Source organism: Podarcis raffonei, chromosome 6 (assembly GCF_027172205.1).
Source record: "Podarcis raffonei isolate rPodRaf1 chromosome 6, rPodRaf1.pri, whole genome shotgun sequence".
In the NCBI taxonomy this organism is placed as follows: Eukaryota; Metazoa; Chordata; class Lepidosauria; order Squamata; family Lacertidae; genus Podarcis; species Podarcis raffonei.
In genome coordinates this window covers 83,386,589-83,395,522 of record NC_070607.1, presented here as the reverse complement: position 1 = coordinate 83,395,522, position 8,934 = coordinate 83,386,589, and positions in this window count along the sequence as shown.

The window sequence follows — 8,934 nt, the reverse complement described above, 5'->3', positions numbered from 1 at the left end:
CATGCACAGGCAAGACTGGTCCTGGGTACGTGTTGCTGAGACGGAGACTTATTTTAACTCCCTGGCCTTTAAAAGTGAAAGCCATGTCCTTGGCACAATCAGATGAACTCTCTGAACTCGCTGTCCTTTACTGCAAGGAGGCGGCTGGCTGCTTTGAAGTTGTGTGGGATGCCTTCCTGGTTTTTCTGCTTCTTTCCACAAATGTGAACAATGTCATGCTTGCATAACAATAGAATCATCGCAGTGGCAACACCGCAAAATCCAACACAATCAAGGGTCCCTTAAGAAGGCGAATGCAGCTGCATTTCATAGTTGGTGTTGCTCATGCATTCTTGCTAAGTCATCCTTACAGCTAACCTCCTTGAGGATATATGGTTATGGAGGAATTACTATTTATTTCACAGACAACTGAAGGCAGCCCTGTTCAGAAAGCTTTTCTTTTTTAATTACTTTTTTATTCAAAATTAAAACAAAACATATTATCCAGAAACATCTCATCCTTATTTTCCCCCTTTTTTCCTCCCTCCCACGCCCTCCCCCCACAGAACCCCCCCACCCCCCCACCCCCCAACTTCCCTCAGTTCCAGTCTTTGATTTCTCTAAAAATGCTGTTTTCTGCATGTTACACAGTTGTATAGATCCTCAAGCTATTTAAGTAATAATTATCAATAAAAAGTTTGTGAATGTTAATTCAAAACCAGCCAAGGAGTCCAGTTCGCTTTGTTGCGTCTTCAAATACTTTGTAAAGGGTTCCCATTCATCCTTAAAGTCACAGTTATCCTTGTCCCGTATGTCGGTTTTGCCAGTTCTGCATAGTCCATCAATTTTTCTTGCCATGATTCTTTAGTTGGGGTTTCTTCAGTCTTCCATTCTGGTGCTATTAAAACTCTCACGGCCTGTTTCAGGAAGCTTTTAATGCTTGATTCACACACACCCACACACCCACACACCCACCCACCCACACACCCCACACTGTTTTTGTTGGAAGCCACACAGAGTGGCTGCGGCAACCCAGTCAGATGCATAGAGTATTATCATCATCATCATCATTATCATTATTAGTGTTAGAGAAAGAACAACTATTTGTTTACCACCACACTTCAATCATATTCTGAAATGACAGAAGGGTATTTTCTGAGCCAGCTTCCTGGTTATGTATTTGGGACTAGCACCCAAAGGTGCTGAGACTAGCTCCAGGGCCCATTTAGATTGGCGTTTTATTGCAGGTGTATTCTGCAACATGTTCTTGATACGGTAGCAGAGCTTTCATGGTGGATTTATTCTGCTTTAGTTTTGTTCTGCAATGTTTCCCCAGCGCTACCACATTATTGCTGTCCAAAGGGGCCATATAGCACAAGTAAAATGGGACAAAAATAAACCAGAACATTTCCAGCATGATGTGAAGGAATTTGAGCAGGAAGTTGCAGGCTACACACTGTTCGGAAAGGAAGCAGTGTGACCACCCCGAACCTTTTGCAAGTGCAAACGGTATTGACAGCAGAATTGCATCATGGACACAAATAATCATGAATGCATAACAAAGACCCCCCCCCATACACACACACATTCCACATCCCAGAGCTGATGACTAGTAGTTGAATCAGGCTCCATCTGCACTATACATTTAAAGCAGTATTATACCACTTTAAACATTATGGCATTCCCCAAAGAATTCTGGGAACTGTAGTTTGGCAAGGCTGCTGAGAGTTGCTGGGAGACCATTCCCAGAGTCCTCTGGGAAAAGGGATTCTACTTTGGGAATGGTAGCTCTGGGGGGGGGGGAGCAGGGGGAATCTCCTAACAACTTTTAGTGCGCTGTCACAAGTTACAGTTCCCAGAATTCTTTTGGAGAAGCCATGATGTTTGAAGTGGCATGACACTGCTTTAAATCATAGCTGTCAGCTTTTCCCTTTTCTTGCGAGGAATCCTATTCAGAATAAGGGAATTTCCCTTAAAAAAAGGAAAACGTTGACAGCTATGCTTTAAATGTATGGCGTGAATGTGGCCAATGTTATCGCATTATCAGTGAATAGAGGGACACTCTTTTTTTAAAATAGAGGGACACTCTTGCAGGACAAAAGAAAAAAGAAAAGAAAACCCCCAAACATTTGTGGGATGAAAATTTACAGGATTTCTGCAGGAAGGAACTGGGCATGCACTGGTTAGAAATGAAGCAGTACATGTGCTTTGAAACTTTTGCAGCTGCAAACAGTATTGAAAGGAAGATCACATATAGCTGCCCCGTCGTGAACACAAATCATCACGTGGGCACAATTTAACAAAAGATTTTTGAGCGGGTGGGGGAGGGGGCCTTGTCTGTTCTCTCAGTATTGACCCTACTAGAGTAACTAGAAATGTGTCCCCTTTGCAAAGTTCCCTCCCCCCCCCCATCTTTTCCTTCTTATTTCATCACTTAAGCAAACTCCCTGGGGCTTGAGCGGGAGACCAAATGCTGGTAAGGGCTTCTGATGTGCTCTAATTGGAGGCTGGGCCCTCTGAAGGGATAAGTGGTGCAATCATCCCCGCCCCCCCCCCACCCTGTGGCAATATGTGCACTCCGTAATCCAAACCATTCCTGAGGAGGGAGAATTGCAGCTGGGCTGGGAATGGAAAAGACAGGCAGGATCCAAGGCAAAGAGTCTGTCCAAAGAGCCTCCTTGGCCCGACTCATCTAATCTTTAACATCAATGCACAAGAATGGAGATATCTAACCTGGTGCTTAGAGGGCACAGAGTTCAATCAACGGTGGCCCAAGAGTTTGAATTAACTGTCATTAAGACTGCAGGAAAATGGAGTGTGTGTGTGTGTGTGAGAGAGAGAGAGAGAGAGAGAGAGAGGGAGGGAGGGAGGGAGGGAGGGAGGGAGAGAGACTTCTGCAGGAATCCCAAAAGTTGGGGAAGAGGCATTTCAAAATGTCTGATCCATTGATAAAGCTTTAGAGCAGACCTTGGCTGAAAGCATACAGGTGGGAGAGGCGACAGGCTGGCAGAGATAACAAAGAGACAGAAATCTGGGTGGACGAGGAGTATTGAAGATCATGACCCCAATAACCGAATCCTGAATAACAGAACCAAGTGAAGAGACTTGCACTCTCCCTGCAACTTGCCCAGAGGAGACTGATATGTGAGCCCACACAGAACTCAGTAAAGAACTAATCTAAAGCCTGCAAGTGGTTTCTCACAATGAAACACAGTGGTCGTGGTTCTTTACGGATTCATGGAAAGATTTTTTGACAGGCAAGCAAGCACGCCTAGATTTTGCAGATGAGCCTGGCTCAGGAACAGATCCACTGGAAATGGGAGTTCAGGCTCAATATAGACCTAGCCTGGATGGATTTTTCAGCAGAGGCAGGTGTTATCAATTGGACCTTTTAAGCAGGAACGTGTGACTGGGCTGGCTGGTTGCCAGATCCCCACACCCCCATCCCCAGTTACTATAAATACCTTACTAGTTTAACCTGCCTGCCTGCAGGCCTTCCCCTGGGACCCACTGCTCAATTCTTTTTTACACTACCTGTCTGTTATTTTAATCTTGAAAGAGGTAATTAAAAGTCTGGTGACATCTCGTGTGCCATCTCTTTTAACTGACTGGTGAATTTGGAAGGAGGATTTCCCAAAGATGTTGTTCCTCCTTGACAAGGAGGCAAGGTGCACAGCGGTGGCAAAGCAGATGGTGGCGACAAGATCAAGGTGGCAGTGCCAGTTGGCAGCGGCAGATCAAGACAGCCTCAAGTGGCAAAACGGGACACGCCACCCCTGGGTGAAGAAGATACCTAGATGTCCTCATAAGAGCAAAATCCATACAAAGTGTAGGCAATTCAAAATGCTGTTTCTTGCTATTGCTTGCTATGCCAACAGAGTTACAAAAGCAAGCAAGCAATAGATTTTGTACAAATAAATAAATACAGTGGTACCTCGGGTTAAGTACTTAATTCGTTGAGGTCCGTTCTTAACCTGAAACTGTTCTTAATCTGAAGTACCACTTTAGCTAATGGGGCCTCCCGCTGCTGCCAGAGCACGATTTCTGTTCTCATCCTGAAGCAAAGTTCTTAACCTGAGGTACTATTTCTGGGTTAGCGGAGTGTGTAACCTGAAGCGTATGTAACCTGAAGCGTATGTAACCCGAGGTACCACTGTAGTGGCCTTGGTCAGCATTTGATTTCTAGTAATATTAATGTGCAATTTGAAGTCCATCTAGAATCATAGAAATGTAGAGTTGGAAAGGACCTTGTGAGTCATCTAGTCCAGCCCTCTGCAATGCAGAAATCACAGCTGAAGCCTCACTGACAGATAGCCACCTAACTTTTGTTTAAAAACCTCAAATGAAGTTGAGTGTGCTACCATTCAAACAGTTCTAACTATTAGAAAGTTCTTCCTAATGCTTTGTTGGAATCTCCTTTTTCATACCTTCTTCTTCTTTTTTTAAAATAATTTTTATTAAGTTTCCCATTTTAACAATCCAATCAAATCACATTGAATGTTCCAAATTATACAAATACAAATCAAATAGTCCAAATATTCTGCCTAAATTATATTTTTTTTGTTGGGATTTCCCATGCTTCAAGTTCAGGGGGGCTCTGATCATCTAATCTCCTTTTTCGTACCTTCGGGAGCAGCAGAAAACAAGCTTGCTCCATCTTCCATGTGACAGCCCTTCAGATATTTGAAGATGGTTATTGTATAATCTCTCATCTGCAAACCCCTTCTTCATGTGTCGGGTGGGTTCAGCAATTACCCAGAAGTGAAGTGCACTCTGTACCTGCTCAGAGGCATGTCCCTCCCATCTTCCACCACGTCAGAGCTGAGCCGCAATGTTGCCAGGTGAAAACCCTGGCACAGGTTATATTTCAGGCATGGCATTCACTTAGCTCTGGGAATAAGGGGCTTAGCAGTGTGAGAGGAGGAAGGGACGCAAAGTCTGCCTTCTATCCACACACACACTTTTCCCGAGGTCAGCCTTGTGCATTCACTCTTTTTTGCTTGCTCTCAAAGGAAGGTGGAAGAACGGGAACAAACTGCACCCCAGGGCAGTTTCTCAGCATCAGCAGAGCCCATAGCTCTGAGTTCAGCAGTGTCTCAAAGGCTGGAAGGTTACTTGCTTATCGTTAGTTTATTGTCTTTCTCAACAGCTCCAATTACTCACTTGGTGGTGAAAGATTGACAAAGTCATCTCTGTGTTTCACTTAGAACAGCACTGGAAAGGGGCGTATAGTCCGTCAAAATCTGTTGTAAACCATGCTCAGTGCCACTTTTATCGAAGCACAAGTTGCACATGTGGTCCTGAATGACATCCACATAGATCACTTTCCTGGTGTGTGTGCCACATCATTCGATACATCGCACCAGGAAGGGGGCTTGAACACAAAGAATTCACATTCCAGTATCTTGCTGCAGGTAACACTTATTTTTACTAATCCAAGCTCTCTAACTGTACCTGTGTATGTGTGGTACTGCAGCAAAATGTTGCAGTGTGGACTGCTTCTGTTCAGCCACTCCATTCCATCCCCGTTTTTCATTTTACTCTTTTCCAGCCGTCAGGTAGCATTCTGTGTCAACTCAGCATGCTCATTCCTTGCCGAGCTGCTTTTGTGGTTTCCCCTCCTCAGGATTTCTCCACACACAAATACCACCTAAGCATGTGGATATCTCTCGCTTGTTTGTGGGTAGCCCTGTTCTGGCTACATATATGACAGCACATCAGGGGAATGATGATAAATTTCTGGAGATGCACCAAGGATACTTCCAGTTCATCAGCCTCAGCATTTGACATCTCGAGAATTTCAGTGTTTGTGTTTTAAGGACCAAAACAGACACAATGTTGGGAATTCATAACTGGGTCTCTTGGTGTTTTCATCACCTCACTTTGTAAAGCAGATCAGAGATTTGATCGGGGCACCGAATAGGTTCAACCAACTTCTCCCTCATGCCACTTCTCCAGTTTAAATTATTCTGTTTCCTACAGTCTCAAACCGACTCAGGATTCCTCATGGCTGTACAGTGGTACCTCGGGTTAAGAACTTAATTCATTCTGGAGGTCCATTCTTAACCTGAAACTGTTCTTAACCTGAGGTACCACTTTAGCTAATGGGGCCTCCTGCTGCCGCCGCGCCGCCACCACACAATTTCTGTTCTCATCCTGAAGCAAAGTTCTTAACCCGAGGTACTATTTCTGGGTTAGTGGAGTCTGTAACCTGAAGCGTCTGTAACCCGAGGTACCACTGTATTTACACAGCAACCACCACCAGCCAAACAACCAATCAACCTTGCATGTTAAATGCATTCAGTTAACTCTATGAAGCTTGGAAATAGAATTGTTTACTGCATTTATTCCCTTTCCCCCAAGGAGCTGAAGATGGCAATAGATGCAGGGCTGTCTTAAACATATGCGGCACTGGGGTGCAAAGATCCGCCTGCCCCCCCCCCCAGTTGGCCAGTCCCAGGTGCACAGGTGGGCGGAGCCAGCCGGCCACCTCAGCGTCGTCTCGCTGCTCGGTCGCAAAGCCGCCCACAGCCTCTCTTTAACACCATGTGGTGCAAATAATTCATAGCGTTGAAGCATTTGAGATGGAAGGATTTGAAGAGTGCATAGCTGAATACTTGGGCAGAGCCAGCTGAAATGAAGTTCTTTCTCTGAAAGGATCCAAAGGTTGGGGAATTATGTAAGAGACTTTACAAAGAGCTTAGCGAGATCTATTTTTGCATTGCGAACCTACCTTAGCCACACTTCATACAAGTCCTGAACATATCAGTTTTTGGGGGCTCTTGTGTTTGCTTACTGATAAAAAGGCTATGCGGTGCACTCCCTATTGCAACATTTATGACTCAAAAGGGCTTCTCACAAAGGCTATCTGACTAAGCCCTTGCTTAGTGTGCATTGGAGGAAGGAGCGGGGAATAGAAACATTCCTACACCTTTCGGTTTTTCTAGCTGGATTCTGCTCCTGTTGAAGGCAACCTCCTTGTTTTGCCACTCTGCCGAGCTGATTTTCAAGTCAAAGTCCTTCTTAGAAAGAAGGTGTGCTTATCTTCTTCATTTATCGGCTTATATTAACACCTAGCTTTCCTCTGGTGGAGCTTGCTGTAACAAATACGAGTCTTCTCCCTCCTCCCACGTCGTTCCCTCACAACAACCCTGTGAGGTTGGTTTGGTTGAAAGGTATGGGATGCCTGGCCTGTGCAATGCATCCACTTCCAGTGGCACACAGGTATCAAGCGGAAGCAGGTCACTTCAGAGGTACTTGGGGCCTCCACCCAAAGTCAGGATCTCCCAGAGGCCTGTGGGTGAGAACAGAGTGCTGGGCTAGATATGGGCTATTGGCTTGGTCCAGCAGGTTCTTAATCATCATCATCATCATCATCATCATCATTTATTTATACCCCGCCAATCTGGCTGGGTTTCCCCAGCCACTCTGGGTGGCTTCCAACAAAATATTAAAATACAATAGACTGTCAAACATTAAAAGCTTTCCTAAACCGGGCTGCCTTCAGATGTCTTCTAAAAGTCTGGTAGTTGTTTTTCTCTTTGACATCTGGTGGGAGGGCGTTCCACAGGGAGGGCGCCACTACCGAGAAGGCCCTCTACCTGGTTCCCTGTAACTTGGCTTCTCGCAGCGAGGGAACCACCAGAAGGCCCTCAGTGCTGGACCTCAGTGTCTGGGCAGAACGATGGGGGTGGATATGCTCCTTCAGGTATACTGATCCGAGGCTGTTTAGGGCTTTAAAGGTCAGCACCAACACTTTGAATTGTGCCTGGAAACGTACTGGGAGCCAATGTAGCGTAGGTCTTTCAAGACTGGTGTTATGTGGTCTTGGCGGCCGCTCCCAGTCACCAGTCTAGCTGCCGCATTCTGAATTAGTTGTAGTTTCCGGGTCACCTTCAAAGCTATCTTCCCAAAGTGGCTCTTCCCAAAGTGGTTTGAAGTGAAGCTGGATGGTCCCAAAGCTTTGGATTTACTTTTTGAAAATACCAGGACAGCCATCATAGCTCTAGTGCAGGCCTTTGAGCCTAATACTATGTAGGACAACTGCTATTGCCATCTCTGTATGAAGATAGCTGTCAAAGGAGGAAAATGAAGGCTGAAAATTCAGAACTGCCTGGGGAGGGGGATGAGAGAAGCCTCCCTTTCCCCGCAAGGACACTTAGAGCAACAGGGTCCCTGCTCAGGGCTACGCTTTGCTCCACCCCAGTGACTTTCAGAACTTCAGCTTCCTCATGTGTGCTTTCATAAAACCTACCACGTAGTTATTCAGTGGGAGAATCAGAAGCAAGACTTTGCTGAGAGATAAGAGGATCTGCCCATTTTGGCTTCTCATCCATCGTTCCATTTTGAAGTTCAGATCTTTGCATTCCCACACCAGCCTGCACTTATTATTTTAAACAAGTCCCTCATGAAAATTCATCAGCATTTTTGTGCAAATCCCTCCTACTATATAACCTGTCCGTATGCAATTTTGCTGAAGGTGCAGAGCAATTTTCCCTTAACGCAATGCATCTCTCTTGGTTGTTTTTACTAAGTTCTTTTAAATTGCTTTTAATATTCTGCTTTAATTGGTGTAACCCACGCTGGGACCTTAGGGCAAAAGGTGGGTATTAATTATAATAAAATAAATAAACAAACACATGAATACATACATAATTGCATTTTAATGTACACTTTATGCGAACATATGCATCTTTGTACACATGACTTGTCTGAAGGACTACACTGCAAAATTCAAGGGAATATGAATCCTAAAGCATGGCTGACTGAACCGGTCATGCTCCCCTAAATCCACCTCTGGTGACATGCTAGAAGTTTATAAAACTATACAGTGGTACCTTGGGTTACAGACACTTCAGGTTACAGACTCCGCTAACCCAGAAATAGTACCTCAGGTTAAGAACTTTGCTTCAGGATGAGAACAGAAATAGTGCCTTGGCAGCAGGAGGCCCTATT